This window comes from Protopterus annectens, chromosome 1.part1 (assembly GCF_019279795.1).
Source record: "Protopterus annectens isolate FY-2018-M chromosome 1.part1, PAN1.0, whole genome shotgun sequence".
NCBI lineage: Eukaryota > Metazoa > Chordata > Ceratodontiformes > Protopteridae > Protopterus > Protopterus annectens.
In genome coordinates this window covers 1,263,742,466-1,263,761,969 of record NC_056726.1, presented here as the reverse complement: position 1 = coordinate 1,263,761,969, position 19,504 = coordinate 1,263,742,466, and the positions used below count along the sequence as shown (strand labels likewise).

Here is a 19,504-nt window from a genome sequence, read left to right as displayed (position 1 = left end):
TACCTTTTTATTTTTTTTTAATCAGGGCAGCATGACCCCCCCCCCCCCCAGCACCAAGACAAAGTGTTGTTGTTATGGTAACTCACTGAGATTAATGGTTTAGGAGCCAGAGTACAAATATTACCCACTGACTAACTTTATAGCTGTTATATGTCTTTGAAAGTTTCATAATAATTTCATTTATAGGTGTTAAGCTTTAATTCTGAACATACCAATACGTGCTGTAGAGTGACTGACTTTATTTCTGCACAGATTAGCTGGCAATCATCTTGTCAGAATCATATATTTGTATGAAATATGAGTGGTGTGGGCATGAGTGTGTGTGTGTGTGTGTGTGTGGGGGGGCTGTGCTGATTTATGACAGAATCTTTCTTTCTGCACCAACCCAGCTCAGGTGTCACTGCCTCCTTCAGATCAGGTATTGGCGTGAAATTCAGAAAATAAATCAGACTGTAAATCTAACAAGGTCCTCTGACCTCATCTCCCCTTTTTCCAGTTGGTAAGATTAAAGGAATTATTAATACCTGAAAGACAGAAAGAATTAGGTTTCTGCCATATGGAAGTAGAAAATCCATCTGGTGCATGCATGTGTTATAAGAAGGAATAAATAATGTGATCCAAACCACTTCCATTCTAGAAAATGTGATTGTCCTCACTCTTGTTTTGCAGGACAGAGAATGATTATAATGGAATCTTTCACAGCACCTGAACAGGAAGTCTCTCTTCAAGTTTTATCAGTGGCACACCCTTGACTAACAGTACATTTATAACAATATAAATAAGCCTGTGCTTTTCCTGTCTTAGGTCTATAAACAGAAAACTTCAGTCTCTTCTAGTGTTGTCAGTCCCTTACCTTTCACTAACACTCCATTTATCACATTATTTGAAATCTTGCAGCTGTACCTGCCTTTTCTGTTCTTGACACTGTGTATAAACATATGGCTTTAGTCAAGCATTCTTTTTTTTGCAGGATTGATGGTTTATTTGAAAGAAATAATAAACCTTTTAATAAACTGACCCAGTGCACCTGATGTTTAACCTCAAATTCTCTCTCTGATGCGCATCATTTAATCTTATTATGACATGCTTCCCCTATTCTTAAAAGTTCTCTCTGTTTAGAGCAACTTATTCCACAAACAAAGAGCAACGTTTGTTCTACAAGTCAGCAGATGTGCTGATTTCCTGCATTTCTGCAGTCTGTTATAGCATTCTGTTAGTCTACAACTGTGTGTTTAGTGCAACTTCTTCACACCACACTGTCTTTTCTTCTATCCCTCCCTCCTTCCTTCCTTTTCTGACACTCTCTCTCTCTCTGTCTTATTCTACCACCCCCTCACACCCTTTCCCTGGGAGTGATGTCACCACACCACTTGTGAAAATTGCATGGAGCTTCTCATACAGATAGCTGGAATCTTCTGTACCTCTAAACCTCTCAAGGCTTCACAACTTCAATGTCTTTTTGGGATCAAACTGGAAAAGGAAGACGATTGCTACGGTCCGCCTGGATCTGTACATATGCAATCGGGAAAGAGCAGAAAGACAGTGATAAAAGAAAGACGGGAAAAGGCAGAACCTGGGAAACTTACTGCACCCAGGAAAACATTTATCTGTTTTTCCTTTAATTATCAAATAAAAAGTAAAAGATTTTCCTACTTTCCTATTTCTTAAGTGAATGGTTGAAAGCCGCCTGTTTGGTCTGTGTTTCATGATAGAAGGAAGTTACAGCGAAGTTTATATTGACAATGCAGTACTAAACATCTTGGCACCATTTGTGAAGAAGTGGTAAGTACCTCTTCTGCTGTTTTAGATTTTGTGGATATTTAAATGTAAGCCATAGAAGCCTGTCTTTTGAAGACTTGGTTTCATTTTAAGAAACATGGTGTGGTCTAAAGTTGCCGTTATTATCAGAGTGAAAGCTGGTAGGACAGCGACTCCTGTGACAAATAAGTGTTTTGCTGCAGTTCCACTCAACTTGGTTAATGTGTGCAGTGAAGTATGTCAGAAATTTCTTGATGGAAGACTTTTCAGTCGAAAAAATCACTTAACAGTTCAAGCCATTTGTTCTGAATCTACACTGCCGTTTGGAAGGCAAAGTTTGTGTATTAGTGTATGGAAGTATTTTAAGCTCCGCAAGTTCTACTGCTTTTTATGCATTTAATAATCTGGCTTAAAAAAATCTAAATGCTTATGCAGATAACCATCTTAATAAAAGTTCATGTCAGAGGCATATTGAATCTGGCAGATCTGCTCATTATAAACTGTGATGGGGAACTGACATAATCAATATGATTTGGAAGACAGATGAAAAGAGGTATTTAGTAAGAACATTATTGGTGGTACCTCAGCAATGCAATAAAGAAATCCATATGTAAAGTGGAAACAACCATGAGAAATAAGAGAAATAGTTGGTCACATTACATTGTGCATGCTTGGTTTTCTCCTCATGCAGCTAAACACCTACAAACAGGCATGCGTGTGTGTGTGTGTGTGTGTGTGTGTGTGTGTGTGTGTGTGTGTGTGTGTGTGTGTGTGTGTGTGTGTGTGTGTGTGTGTGTGTGTGCATGTGTGCATGCAGGCACACAAACACCTATGCAATGTATGTGTGCATTATTTGTTTTTTCTCTGGTTCAGTTGTTTATCTTCAGGAATATAGTTTAGCATGAGAAAAATTGCCTAGTGTTGGAATAAGCCTCAATCACACTTTACATCTGCCACAATTACTGCTGATCTAAAGAATACAACTTATGTCCTGCCTATTAACTGGTTATGTGGGCTGTCTGTCTCATGATCAGGTTTCGTGGCCTAGCTGCAGGACATCTCTTGTACTTTTTCTTGTGGCTACACAGGATTGGTGCTCAGATTGCCTCAGTGCTGAGGGTTTAGTGCTGAGTACTGTCACCTACAAAAATACTGATAACTATTCTCAGAAGCAAAAGCTTACTATGACCAAACAAGAGCTAAAGGCATTACAAAAACATGTTTCAGCCCTTGATACCCAAAAGGTCAGAGCTCATGTAGTGCCAGTGGATCAGCAGGTAGAGCATTCACCTTTGGTGCTAGAAAAGTGGAATCCCATGGGTTCAATTCCCCATTCTGGTGATTGGATTAATTTTCAAATTGATAGCACTGCAGTGCAGCTGTAGGGGTTGCTGCACTCTTGGGTTTGCTGTCCTTCTGATGAGATCTCAAATCAAGATCCGATCTGCCTAAGTTGGTGGTAGCTCAAGTTGATGTAAACAATCCCTTGAGACTTATTGAAAAGACAAGGGGAAGTTCTTCTTTGCCCTGGCCAGATTTCCCCTTAATAGGATTATAAATATCACCTTGGGTCTCCCATGAAAAGAAGCAACTAACCTTGTGGGAATAACTCAGTTGACAAAGGGTAAATACACAAAAATAAATAAAATGCATCTGCTATCACAGCGGTTTAATTAGCATTGATACTTGATGGTGGCTATGATATAAGTAGTGAGGGTCCCATCCTCAAAATAAGTCTGGTATGATATTTATTGTAAAATTACTGAGAAACGAGATGGTAAGTAATAAAAACAGAATGCTATGATCAGCATACCGCTCAACCTCTTAGAGCAAGAAACCTGAACAAAACTACAAATAATGGAGGGTAAAGGCCCAAAAATAGGAACACTTTTTAAATATTGATCTTACAAACTTAAAAAGTTGATAAACTAACAGGCTTTTTATTAGCATGAATTTTTTGAAAGATATGAAGTCTGAAACTCAAATGTCTGCCATTATTTTCTGACTCTAGTTCTCAATGATTTGCCAGTAATTTTCCAGAAAACCACAATTGTATGAGAAACAAGCCAAAAATTCATGGAAAAATCTGGACATTCTGCAAAAATCTGGACAGTTGAGCGGTATGAATCAATATGAGGAAAAGTGTTATAATACACTATCTAAATGAGAGAAAGATAAAACAGCAGTTATGTACGATCTGAATTCAAGGACAGTCAAGGAATCCAGCCACAAAAGGAAATTAGTAAGATGCAAGGAAAGAACAATGGAGTGCAAATGAAAAGTAAGAAAAACAATAACCATGTCTAAGTAAAGTGGTTATTCAAACTGTCAGCAAATGATGTCTGAGATTCAGTCATTTTATAGTACTTATAAGGATTATATACTGAAATGATTTTCATAAAGTCTTCAGGTCTGTAATAAATGAAAGTGATGTATGTCATGCATTTGTTTATAAAATCATATCCAGTTGTAAGAATTAAGAAAACAGTATATACTATAAATCAACACTGAACATTTTTCTTGTTCTTTAAATCATTGTGCAATGCCTGGCTACTTAACTTATGTTTTTACTAGGTTTCTGTTTGTCATGTACTTTTGTTTAAATATTACTTTTTATAGTGGCATTGATTTTATGGAGTATTGCAGAATATACAGATAGGCATGACTTCGAACATTTTCATATGAGTCTGCTTGAAAGTATCTAATGCCAAGTAACATATCGTATGCCAGGGTAGTTTAACTCTTCAAGGCTCCTTGGGAGAATATACATCCAGTATTAGAACATCTGAAACTTTTGTTAGACTGCTAACCTTTGAGTTAGATGTAAGAGAGTGTCACTGGTACAGACTTAGGAGGATAATTATAAATGGAGCATAATCAGTTAGTAGTGTAACAAGAATTATGAGAAGTGAAGGCAGGTATTAGGGACACTGTACATTCTACCTTATCCAATGGAAGTAGAGGGTATACCTCTATTAATAAACTATGAGTATCACTCAAAAGGGATTACACGTAAAGAGGTGCTTATGGTATGACTGGTGGTTCCTGAGCGAAGGTGTCAGTTTATAAACTGGAAAGACAGAAACATGATTTCAGGATTGAAAACAATTGCCTAACTTGTCTATTATCTGTTTTTCCTTTCTGATAAGCTATAGCTCCCACTTGACAAAATAAGTATACCTAAATGATGAAACACAACTTGGCAGTGTGTACAGTCTCATAACCACTGGCTTCTTTGCAGAGTGTATGTATTTGTGAAATGTTTGCTTAAAATGTTCTGGATTCCTAAGTCAGCTGCAGAGTTTCATCTTGTTTAGAGGCAACTCATGAAATACATGCATTCAAAATGACTGCAAGGTGGTTACACAAAAGTGTCCGTAGTTGTAAGATCTCTTTAAACTGTAGACGTATAATATGTGGACTGAGTATAGAATTGGGAGAACATTACTGTTGTTGTTGTGCCACTGTATTTTTTTCTTTTTTTATCCAGATCTTTATTAATTTTACTTAACTATATTCAGTATACATATGTTACAAAACAAAATATAATGTTTCTTTCATCCACAACATTAGTTCACCATCAGAATCTTGTGAGATGATTTTCTGGTAGACACAGATAGACTCTAGTTTTATAGAATGGGACAGGTTATATGACTATAGGCTGTGTCTGTTTCACTTTTTAAACTATTGAAGACAAACGCTCAGAATTTATAAACCAAAAGGAATGCTTCCTTCAAAATGAGACACATACCTATTACTGTAGCAGTATGCCAACTTCAGTGATGCTGTCTGTATCACTAACCATCTTTGTAGAGGAGGCAGAATTTCAATTTTGTATTCAGTTATATTTATTTATGTTTATTTAATTACATTTCAGCTGCAAAAATGATTTAATCCAAAATGCATTGTTTTTAACATGCAACCTGGAACATGTCACTGATAACAATGAAAACAAAATCAAGTGCCTGCAACAAAATATAATTTCATACATTGTAAATGTTAATCTCTGATACAGTAGTAGAATAAAGAAGCTTAGTACTAAAAATGTATACTGGCACTTTATAAGAGGGAACATACACATGCAACGGGCAAGCTACCAAGAGCTTCAATGCAGACGTAACAAAAATAAAAGAAATATTATTATGAAATAATATGACTAAGATGAAAACTAAGTATATCATTACCTGTTTATATCTATTTTAATGAATTACTGAATTTGCATAATGAGCGTTCTAACTACACCATTTGTCCCATAATTAGTACTAAGTGGCTAAAATGTCAGTGAGTGTAAAAAGTTTTAGAGGAATTATGGTGAGGGGGGGTTGGGGGGTCTATTCTATGGGGTTGAAGTAGAGTAAGTCACACTGCACTTCCTAGTATGTGACCAACAGGTGGCACTATAGCAAAAGGTGTATGAGAATGTGTGTGTTTGTATTTTACAGAGTATATGGTGTTTAGGGGATGAGGGGGTTATGAATGGTGTAGTCATAGATTTCAGTGGGAGGATGTGGATGGTGGGGCTGGGGCAGTGGGGAATACCAAAATGTGTATGACAGATGTAGATGAACCCAAGCAGGAAAAATACAAAGCTATGTTATAATCATCTGAAGTTATATATGGTTTTATAGTATACATACTATCTGGTGCTGAGAGAAACCAAATAATTACAAGCTCTGTGGTTCCCAAGAATGATATGTGAGGTATTCATAAATATCTTTAGTCCAAAAAGAGCAAATATGTAAACCCTCTCTAGAGTTATTGTTTTTTTTTTTTTTGCTGGTCTCCTTTGTTAACCCTTGTGTATGGGAAGAAATAAAATGTGGCAAAAATTTTCTTTATTAAAATAGAATCTTTAGAGGACTGATTGAATATCAGAGTTATATATTAAGAAAGGCTAGCTAATGGGACTGAAAAAACAATTAAATGGCACATGGGCAGTTGCAAAATAAAACTCAGAAGTAAAACAAATATATTTCATAAATGAATTATTTATATTGCAACTACTTTTTTGAACTTTTCCAAGCTGGAGCATCAATGCAAAACTTCAAACAAAACTCATAACATTCTTAACAGTAAAAATAACAAAGCATCAACTTGGCATACATTCATGTTTCATTTTTTTTTCAAAATTGGGTCTTCATGATGCAAAATCCACAATGTATTTCTATTGTGACAAAATTCCAAGCAAAATAATGACTTGATATGAAAAAGTATGCATACTTAATTGTAAAGTTTTACTAAAATGCCAATGAACTAAACAAAGCTTTACAGCATTTCAGCAAACCACAAATTTTCACATGAAAAAAATTCTGTTATTAAATGTTTCCATCGGATTTTTTTCAACGCCAAAGTGAAATTATTATTCTATTATTAAGCATTCCCAAAAGAATTTATAGTACAAAGGCATATGTTGAGAGTATTAAATGTATCTGAAGCAAGCTGTCTTTGCCGGTGAAATTCAGAAGTCATGCTGAATGGTGAGCTTAAGCAGAGACAGAAGCTGGATTAAATGTCATTCATTCATTTGCTTATTCATTCATTCATATATTTGTTTGTGAATGTAGTACTGAAAATATGTTAGTATTACATTTAAATTATTTTCAGCCATTTTTAAGATAACATGCACAACTTCTTCAGCATAATATAGCACATAATACTGATGGTAATTATATTAAAGAAGCACCAAAATTATTTCTCACTTAACTGATAGTAGATATAATGCAAGGCAAAACTGTTAAGTAGGCTAACCTTGCAAACAGAAGTGCTTCTGCACAAACTGAATAGTTTGCACTAATCAGTAAAACATACTTTCATAAAATTTCAGCATATTCTATACATATTTTAAGTCATAAATCAGCATGGGCACCTATATTTCTGGAGCAACTTTATTATTTCATTTACTATACAAACTATAACATAATGTTAGATGCAAATCATTCTCATCACCTTTATTATTTTATTTTTTATTTTACCAGTATCACTCTTCCAGAATGCCAAATGAAGCACCAACTTGCTTTTATAGCTTGATTCATATGATCACAGCCATTTAAATATCCACATTCAATCCATCCCACACTGGTTTCAAGTACCTGTACATCATATGGTGTACTATGATATTTTATGATGCCTCTTGACTATTGAGGGGAAATAATGTGTGTTTATGTGAGTGTGTGTGTGTGTGTGTGTGTGTGTGTGTGTGTGTGTGTGTGTGTGTGTGTGTGTGTGAAAGAGGGAGAAGGTAAGAGGCAGAAATAGAAGGAGGGAGAGAAAGATAAGTAGACACACTAAAATTGAAAGGGGTACAGAGAGAAAGTACACAAAGCTATACATATTGCTAGAAATATATGTAATATATGTTCTGCAGGCATGTAGCAACTCTGATCAAGGAATGTAAAATGATAATCTATAAGTAAAGATCCGAGAGGAGCAATGTGCTCGAGATTTACAGAGCAAGAATATCAGTGTTATTCTACCCTAATTTCTTAAGTTTTGTTCACAAATTAAATTAGTTAAGGCTGAATGGCCAGAAAAAAAAAAGAATTATGTTGACACACCACAATGTTGAAGGCAAGAACATCAACCATGAAAGGTCAACAACAGTCAATTATGCATGCGTGAGTAAAATCCTCACTGCATGCAAAAAATGCCCCACACTCCCTGCTGATTATATATACTAAATCTGAGACTGCACAATCCCAGGGAAAAGGGATGAGGACTGTCGATCTATCACACCTGTCAACCATCTGCATATATCTACCTTTTCTGGTCGTTAAATTGGCCATTGGTATTGTAAAGTGTGAATATAATGCAGTGTAACTATATTAGCTAAGAATACAGATAGATAAATATCTATAGATATATAAATATATGTTTTATTATCAAAATTTCAAAGGCAAAACATTTTTTAGCAAAAGACCAAAATACAGTGTTGAAAACAAAAACAACATCTAGCCTAAACGTGGAACGTCAGAAACTCACTGATCAACATTCAACATGCCAGACTTCTGCTTTTGAACATCCATATGTCCTTTTACATTTTAGCAGGAGGGGGGCAAGGACCCCCTTAAAATTAATTTATATCAACTATGAGATTGCACTACAGTGAGGAAAAGGGTAAATTCACTGTACCACAATTTTCATTCACAATGCCGAACTCTTAATAACAAATCAAGCTTTACTTTCATTATGATTTCATATTATTCCAGTATGGCATTGCAAAACTTTGAAAATGTACTTTTGGCCACATATTGTTCAAGAAAGAACCTTTGAAATTTTGAAGGAAAAACAAAAAAACAAAAAAACAAACAAAAAAAAAAAATATATATATATATATATATATACACACACACACACACACACACACACACACACACACACACACACACACACACACACACACAAGAGACCTTCAATCACATTGTTGCAGAAGTTAAAAATAAGAAAGGAAAATAAATAAAGAAATATTCTTATTATCTCCATACTCCAGTAGCTAAAGTGAACTTATATTGTATTATCTGTGTTGGCCATTACACCTGTTTGCTGTTATGTGATTGTGTCTGTACAATATATAATGCTTGTAGTAAAAGCCAGTGTTTTTTTATCACTTTAGTGGCAGAACATCAGAGCAATGCAGGGGCAAAAGAAAGTAAAAAATTCAAATGTCTTTATCCTGCTTTGTAAGCTAGTAAAATACCGACGTCTGAATATAAAGAGAAGAATGTTTATAGTCTCAAAGTGTCTCACAAGACATTTACTGCATGTCTTTAATGTATACCATTTATTAATAGAGATTTCATAAATGTATTGCACAGTGGAGGTGAAATCTATTAGGATATATAAGTTTTTTATGGATATGTATATGCAGTAAATCTTTCTTCAGCCATGACATGAGCAAGAAGAGAAGATTAAAAAGAATGGCTGAAATATTTAAAGTTTTAGCAAACATTAAAATAGATGGGTTTTATATATTTAAGTGAATACACTCATAAATATGAAATAGTTATAAACAGTAAATAATTGTATATGTAAAAGAGTTGCACAGTATTGTAGCAAAACTTCAAAATCTTTCAGTCAAAATGTAATATTTTGTTGTGCATTCTGTATACAGTGTACTGATCACAAAAGTAAGTGGCAAAAAGTTATTTTAGTGAATGCTATTCAGAACAGAGAATATGCACACACGTAATATGTCTGTGTCACTATATATCGCAGGTAAACTGCACTGACTTCCAATTGAGAATACATTGCATTTGTTTGCATTCTTTGTACAGACTACCAACAAAAAAAGTAAACATCAAAAACAAGTTCCTTTTGTTATTGTTCCTTGTAGTAGAAAATGCAAATGTAGATAGCCTCCTGCCTATTTCAGATAAGTCAAATAACAGTGTTTATGTGCAGGGTGTCATCTATGCTCTCCAGCATAGAAGCTTCACTGCACATCGTCTTACTGATACACACACACACACACACACACACACACACACACACACACACACACACACACACACACACACACACACACACACACACACACGCACACACACACACACTAATTCCCATGGGGCACACATGTAATTTTACATTACAAGCATCTACACTCTGTGTTGCAGTCAAGCAGACCAGGATCAAATTATGCAAAAGTCGACTAAACACACTCAACTAAATGTTTCACTTCACACAGAAGTCAGCAATTCAGATATGGCAGAATGCATTTCAGCCATATATGAATTATTGATGTATGCTTTTTGTTTTATGTGTTTGCACACAGGCACATGGAGATACACATGCTAATATGTGTTTTTGTAAATAAACACAAGAAGAAAATGAGAAAGATAGCGGGAGATATAGAAAGCGAAAGACTCTGAGTAGGGCTCTGGATTACTAGAAGAAGGCAATTAGTGGAATGCCCATAGTTGTTAGCACACACACATTATCCGGAGAGAACTTATTCACATCAATATCTTATTCTCACAACCTATGCAAACATTCATCTTGCAGATCCAGTGAATTCTATGTACGTGTAGGTCTCATGGAAGTATAAGTAAATCCTAAGTCACACAAACTAGAATTGAAATGGTTACATTGCTTTAATTAGTTTAATACCCTATCGCCTCTGTTTTGTGTATTTTTACTTTTCAGTTGATTTGTGGGATTTTCTATATTACCCTATATTCATTTATTAATTAGTCATGAACATGACTGAGTCTATACACTTCATATGTACCATATAAGCAAGACTCTAGTCAACCAGTAGCTTCCTTTTGTCTCTTCCCTGCTACATAAAAAATGTCCCATGTCAGTTCTGTGAATTATTGAATTTGTCTCTTTATGTTACATTCTCTTTGGGAAGTTTGTTTCAGTCATTCTTCACCTATCTCCCTTGAGTCTTTTTCCTTGCATCCTCCGACTGGGATATATATATTTTTTAATAGATCTAATTTTGAAACAGTGCAAACATGTGAACTCTGTCAATTCCCTTGAGGCAATTAACCAAGCAGTTATATCCAACAGGATAGGCATTACACTGAAATAATGGACTATCCATTAGAATTATTTTTCTAGTAATGGTCACACTAAAGAGCATTAATAACATTTATGTGTGCATGTGCATGTGTGTGTGTGTGTGTGTCTATATCTATATATAAATATAGATAAGGGGTTATATTTAATACATATTTTGATGAAAAAACAGTGAAAGACCCTGTCACAACTGATCTAAAGCACATTTAATAGAAAACACAAATGACTGAAATGTTTTACAGAAACTTTGATCTAAATATATCTCCAAAAGCTTTTTTTGCCCCTTGCGCCCCCCCACTACCCTGTGTAGTATACCCCACTCCCTTACATAGATATAACCCACTCCATTACGTAGATATACTAACTTCACAGAAAAATGAATGCTCCTCACACCCTGAATCACTGCTGTTACAAAAACACAAACTTCTCCAGATGGAGGTAGAATGTCACAGTGGGCATTAGCAAGGTACAAATACAGAGCAACAGTAATTTGCATTGCAATTCCTATCATACAAAACCATACCAGAAATAACTTTCTGTAGCTTTACACATTTTGCTATCATATGTGATTCAGTCATTTGTGTTTCCAGTGAAGTATGTTTTAGATCAATTGTGAAAGTGTCCTTTTTTTGATTAAATGTGTTTTAGATCAAATGACACATGCCCCCAGATATAGATATTAATGATTTGAAGTATTTCCTGTGACTAATGTTTCAACCTTGCTAGGATATATAATTTCTGTTGGAGAAACTGTTTTCATTTTTTAATATTTGCACACATGCATACAGAAATGCACATACGCACAGGAATAGTTACTTATGCACACATACAAAGAAATGAAGACGTAGAGCCCACAGTTTCTCACTCGTGTTGAGAGATCCAGTCACACACACACACACACACACACACACACACACACACACACACACACACACACACACACACATGCACGCACTCCCACATACGGAAATACACGTAGAAGCACAGACAGACAGAGACTAAGACATACATACCAACACACATACATACAATGAAACACACAAACACACACATGTGCATAATCTGATCTTTGATCTTGATCACCCAGCCAAGCTTCTTTGAATAATTTCAACTTTTACTGGATAAAAATAAATTTAGCTCAGAGAGTAGCCCCCGACTCTTACTGTACCATTTGTTTGTGCTTCACTAAATCAAGGACTTTTACATAAGGGAACTTGCACCTGTTGCCTTCTGTCTCACCATATGTATTGGTGAAACTTTGGCCTGTCACCATGATAGGGGCTATGCCAGCTGTATGATTCTTACTGTGCCATACTGTGAAAACCATGCTTCAACAGTTAGGTCATAGGTCATTGAAGCAGTTTTTTTTTTACTTTTCAGTTTTTACAAGCTGTAGATCTGTGTTAGAATACTACTGTGTTTGACTGCATAAGTACTGAGAGTCTGAGCAAATAATTTTAAAGAGAAATGCTCATGAATGAGTTTTAAAATCAAACAATTGTGTTTAGTGGATCTCAGTAGGGATAACTGACAAAAACTATATATAGTAACAGAAAACAATGCATACATGGGGGAACAGGTATTGTAAAACAACAAACAGGACGAAGGAATCATACATGCATAAAATAATGTTCTACAAATGTAACCTTCTGGTATTTTACCACTAAGCATTCTCAGGGCTCAGAAAATTATTACATATCAAATTATAAAATACACGAGTAAATACTGCGTGTACTCATGAGCAATGGCTCCATGCATGATAGTTTCTGATAGGACCTTTCATTCTGATGTTAGTTGCATATGAAAAGGAGAAAGAAAGGTTAAATCTGAAGCTATGAGCATCATCATTCATCCTTTTTGGCCTTACTGACTTCATTTGATAAGGATAAGTCCTATCTGAGCTATCATGGGAGTAACCTTTTGAGTGAAAAATACAGGGATAGTGTAACTCATTTTTAAATTTCAGCTATATCTAATAAAAGTACAAGAAGTAGCACATGTTTAAAAAAGGAAAGTTCTGATGAATGAAGATCAGATGGTACTTATCAAAAAGATGCCATCACTAAATTTCCCCTAGTCAGTATGGATACCACCTTGGGCCTCCCATAAAAAGAGGCCATTGGCCTAGTCAGACTAAGCCAGTCAACAAAGTGTAAATAAAATAAATAAATAAACCTCATCACAACTACAAGGTATGTTGTTGACACGTCTAAACTTAGTAATTATGAATTTATACTTAATGTTACTTCTTTATTTGATATGATTAATAACAATCAGAATGTGTAGTCATTGTGGAAACTGTTTGAAGATCCAAAACCACTGGTTTTAGTCATTTTGTGTGAAACTGTTTGATGATACCTGTATTGAACATATAAATAATTCTCAGAAGATAATCGTAAAGAAAATAGGTATCTACATTCATCCTTGGTTGCAGTCTAAATTACTGAGACAAATGAACAAACAAACAAAACAAGGAAATATCTAGAAAAGATTTAATATTATTTCTGCCTTGAAGGCATATTATAATGTTGGTAAAACTGAAAGAATCCCTGAGAAGGGCTATGAATCTTTATGAAAAAAAAATATCTCAAACAAGGGTTTGCAGACCATCTTGGGTACATCATCCACAATCTTAGAATACTATATTTGAGCACTGAGTTGGCAAATATATTTAATTTCTACTTTACTACCAAAAGTGAAGTACTAACATCTTATAACTAGGACTGTGACATTTGAATACATTTGCCCCAGTCAAGTATTTCCATCTGAATTGATGATTAATTAATTTATAGATAATGCTAAAGGTTGATTCTAGCCCCAGACCAGTCAATATTCCAGCTTGTTTTTGACATATGTACCTAAGGATATGAATATCAAGCTTAGCACTATGTTCAGTCTGCTCTTATCATCTAGGTTGGGGTCCCTATCAGTTGGAAACTTACAAACATAGTGCCTTTATACAATGATGGACTATTTGATAAAATTAGTAATTATATACCAATAAGTTTAATATCTCTAATTGATAAGTGCTTTGAAGATGCCTTTTAAGTTTGATTATATAAATTAATTCATTAAGGCCATTAATGGATATTTCCCAACATGGCTTCATAAAAAAAAAAAAAAAAACATCTTCATTCACAAACTTGGGGCAATTTTTATAGTACAGTCAGTATGATCTTGGGTTTCTGTAATTTGAATTATTGTGGTATATTTGGATTTATCTGAAACATTTGATAGTTTACCACATTCTGGTATTATAGCTACAATGTTGAAATTATTGCTTCACCCATATACTGTTAGGTGGATTAAAAATTGGTTTTATGATAGACATCAAAAAGAAAGACTCAATAATTGCTTTTGTGAATAGGAGTCTGTTCAAATTAGGGTTCTACAGGGATCTGTTTTTGGTCCAGTTTTATTTAACTTGGTCTTTTCCCATCTCCCAGTATTGGAATCCTATTGGGTGGGTAAATATACTGATGATATGAAAAGTGGGAAATTTGTGACCAGTCAGGATAACATATATACGTTTAATATGTATCTGTAAAATATTCAGTTGGTTAGCATGAGGGATGGAAACTGACTAGGACAAACATTGCCTCCTATATTTTGTCAAACCAGCTCTATGGACATTAACATATCATGGAGACATTGACTTTAATATATTGGACGGCTTCAAAGATTTGGGAATCACTTAGTATAACACCTTAAAGTTTAGAAATCAGGCATTGATAATTTAATCTAAAGCCATGAGGCTGGTAGAAATTATTATTAAACATTTCTCAACAAGTGATATTGCCTTTTTGACCAAAGTATTTCTGGCATACATAAGACCAGTGATATAATACAATTCACTGTTCTATGCTTACAGTACATGTCATTTGCTTATCTATTAAACATCTTCTCTACAGTCTAAGACTGCATATTATTGGTCTTTATTCCATCAGTTATAGACATTTAAAGGTAAAGTTATGCTTAGCTTACAGGGTACTCCATGATAAGGACTTCTGTATGTTAATGGATGTTGAGTTATTACAGTCTAAACTAACTCCAAGGGTGAAATGGCTACGTCATGGTGTATGTATATTTCATTTTCCATGGTTTGTCTGTAGAAAAAGAAATTGTCAGATATCTGACAAACTGAATATTATCCTTCAAAAATCTGGAATATTTAATAGATTTGACAATTAATATATTCATTAAACCTGAAATCTGTGTTTAATTGGCCTTTGGTACAAATGCAGTTATCACTGAACTAAGTACTATGGAGTAATGATGTTTCGCTTCTGTTGATAAATAGCCAGCATCAACAACAACTTGATCAGGCCTGAATTCTGTTTGTTTGTCTTTTGTACTGACAGGTCAGAGTACATCTTTAAGTATATTAGGATGCAGCTCAGGAAGACATCGTTAAAAAGGTGCTGTACTTATACCTCATACAGGAAGAGTGTGAACAGGCCTTCCTTAGTGTTCTGATTTCACTGTTTCACCAATAAATAAACACAATGACCAGTCTGGATTCCTTCCATCATTTCAGTTTTATATACAGCAGACTTCAAAATTTTGTTTTCTGAGCATTCTCACAATGTGAGTCACTGGACATTATCACAGAGAGCATATTTGTGATGCATATAGACACATACCATTCAACCTCTTAGCACAAGAAATCCAGCCAAAGCTAAAAATAATGGGGGCAAAGGTCCAAAAATAGAGACAATTTTTAAATATCATTCTAATAAACTTACAAAGCTGATAGGATAACAGCTTTTGCATTAGCATGGATTTTCTGAAGGATATGAAGTCTGAAACTCAAACTTCTGTCATTATTTACTGACTTTAATCCTTGATGATTTTCCAGAAAACCTCACATTTTATGAGGAACAGACCAAAAATATGAGGCAAAAATCTAGAAATTCTTCTTAAATCAGGACAGTTGAGAGATATCACACACACACACACAAACACACATACACACACACACACACACACACACACACACACACACACACACACACACACACACACACACACACACACACACACACACACACACACACACACACACACACATGCGCGCACTAAGTTGACACAGAAGGGCTGAGGGTTGGCATAATGGTTAAGATGTTAATCTCCCAGATAGAATGTACAAGGTTTGATTCTTACTCTCAAAAGGGAAACTGGCTAGGTTAAAAATGTCCCACAGGGGCTGCTAGCCTAATACTTACTGACGAACCTATAAACCTATGAAACATAATATGTGTCATTCTAAAGAGCTCCGATATTTGTCAGCTCAGGACGACATGGTCAACACACCATGTTCCTTTGCCAAGGATGGTCTGCACCTTTCCCCTTCAGGCTTTTGAATACTAGCTAAGGCTTTGTCCACCCCTATAGTGCCTTTTTTAGGAAGTGCCACATGAACAAACTTACTGACATAGCAAAGTCAATTCAACAGAACCGGAAGGTGTTACTGCTCAATACCAGAAGCCTACAAAAAACTATACTCCCTCCAAGCCCTCCTCACACTTGAGAATATAGATATTTGTGCAGTTACCAAGACAGGGTTTAAAGCAGCAGAAAGTACCCCGGCAGTTCAAGGTTTTAGAGTCTTCCACACTTCTAGACCAATAGTTGCATGGACAAGGGCTAAAGGTGGAGGTGTCTCAATATACATTAGTAACAAGCATACCTCTGGAGGGGGATCAAACAGGATGACATGCTGGAGTTCCTCCACATGCAGATCACTGTATACAAAATGTCACACCATACAATATCCTAGCCAGCTATAGGTCACCCTCCATGTCCCAGGAAGCTTACAATGTATATTTGGACTTACTGGAGACATCTACCTTCCAACTTAACACCCTACTCATGGGAGACTTTAATTACTCCTCTATAGATTGGAAATCCTACACAACCTCAAATTTACAGGCACAGAGATTCCTAGACTTTGTAAATGCAAACAACCCTGAAAAATAGTGAATACACCCACTAGAGGCTCCAACATACTGGACCTCGTGCTCACAAATATGTGAAAATGCTGCAACCCTTCCCATGTCTTTGTCCTCCCTGTTAAGGTCTGATCATAAAGCCATCTTCTTTAAAGTCAAAATCAACTGCATAATCCCATTGAAAGGTGTAACAGCTAGGAACTATTCCAAGGCCAATTATCTGTTATTAAGTGACGGTTTGTCAAAATGCAATGCCCCTTCAAACCCTGAGAACACACCAGTATATGCTGAATTGCGCTCAGAAACTCTGAGCAACCATAGCAATGGCTGAGTAGAGGCTGCTGTACCTAACAGAAGTGAGCCCAGAACTAGCTCTAGAAACAAACTGCTCTGTTGGCATCACAAATTAAACAGGATATACAACAAAAGGAAAAATATGGGAAAAATCAGGAAGGGTAATTCCCATAAAGATAAAAACTGTTTCTTCAAAGTAAATGGGAGGTTAGCATAATGTTTAAGGTGTTTACCTTACAGAAAGAAGGTACAGGGTTTGATTCTCACATGGGGTAATTGGGCTAGGTTTAAAACAGCCCACAGGGGCAGTTAGCCTAGTACTACCTCTATGAACCTATAAATGGCATCTAAAAGGGCTAATTAGGTGAAACAAAGCCAGCTTTAAATTTAAGATATCCTTTCAGATGCAGGATAGCCATAAAACCTTGTACAGCTGTTAGAAACCTTATGAGCAGCATACAGCAATGTGCTGAACTGGTAATTAATGGTGCTAAATTCATCGAGCCTGGCGATATGGCAAACCTGTTAGCAGACAAATTCAGTTCCCACTTTAGCCCCCTTACACTCTCAAATTTAACCCCACCAACTATAGTGAAAGAGCATGGTTGCACTCATTAAAGCCAAGAACATGGCCTCAGTTGTCCTTGATAACATCCCAGGACACCACCCGTATAGTCTAAAATGTGATGTATGAGGACTGCTGGAGTCATTATTTAACTATAGTCTTAAAACAGGCTATGTACCACATGAATAGAGGATTGAGACAGTCATCTGCCTCCATAAGGGAGTACCTTCAACAGATCCTGGAAACTACAGACTCATTAGTCTGACTAGTCTTATTTGCAAAACCTTGGAAAGAATTATAGCAATTATCAAAAAGGATATAAGGGACCTCCAGACATTGAATCCATCCGGGTTTGGCTTGTCAGGTCACGCTTACTTCTTTGAAAAGATCACTATAGCAATGGATGAGGGGAAAACTGTGCATACTGCCTACCTAGAATCTGGCTAAGGCACTTGACACAATACCCCAGTCAGGCATTGTCAACAAACTTACAGAACTAGGTATAACCCTCTTTATAAACTGCTGACTAGCTATCTGGCTCACTGATAGGACCTAGGAGGTTAGAACTGGTGAGACCACCTCCACAAAGAGGCCAGTCACTAGGGGAGTCCCCCAGGGCTCTGTCGTAGGCCCACTCCTCTTTGACATCTACTTCTTGAATGTCAAAGCCAATGTTAAAGACCTCTGGCTAAACAAATTTGCAGCTGATTGCAAACTCGTTGCAGTTATTGAATCCCCCCAACCTGAGAACACCATTCAGGAAGGTCTAATATAGACCAGTGCTTAGTCCCAAAGCCATGGCTTAAAACTCAATACCAAGAAATGTATTATAGTACCTTTTAGGAAGTCTGAAACCGCAGTCAACTATGTCATCAATAAAACACTCTTAAAAGTTGATTCACTAGTTAGGGATCTGGGAACTCATGTAGACAGTAACCTAGCCTTCAAGCAACATGTGTCCAATGTAGTAAGAAAATCCTTCTGTGTTGCTCAACTCTAGGTCCAGAGAGGTCATCATACAACTGCACTTGGCTCTCATTAGGCCCATCATAGAGTATAATGCCTTCTTCGGTATTTACCTGACCAGACACATGCAGCAACTGGAACATCCACAAAGGTTCCTCACAAAAAGAATACAGGGAATAAACCCACTGTCCCTTTGCTGATCATCTTAAAGCCCTGTCTCCTTACTTTGTATTATACAGACTTCTCAGAGGTGATCTTTGTCTGGCATACAAGGCATCTCTAGACCCTGTTTTGATGAATCTTTTGTATATGTGCAAAACAAGCAGCATCTGAACTACTAAATTAAAAGGCCTAAATTTTGCTTGCAACATAAACAGGACATGTTGCAGAGAGATATATTTTTCAGAGAATTCCTATTCTCTGGAACAGGCTGTGTGAAGCAAAGTTCCTC

At 36.0% G+C, this 19,504-nt stretch overlaps 1 protein-coding gene across 2 annotated transcripts in view; it reads left to right on the top strand.

The window, feature by feature from the left end:
- Positions 1-1,586: 1,586 nt before the first annotated feature.
- Positions 1,587-19,504, top strand: part of LOC122809750 (netrin-1-like) — a 1,405,978-nt gene continuing 1,388,060 nt past the window's right edge. For both annotated transcript variants that reach the window (XM_044081490.1, XM_044081472.1), the window contains exon 1: positions 1,587-1,782. The gene's annotated coding sequence lies outside the window, so the exon portion shown is untranslated. The remainder of the gene's footprint in view (positions 1,783-19,504) is intronic.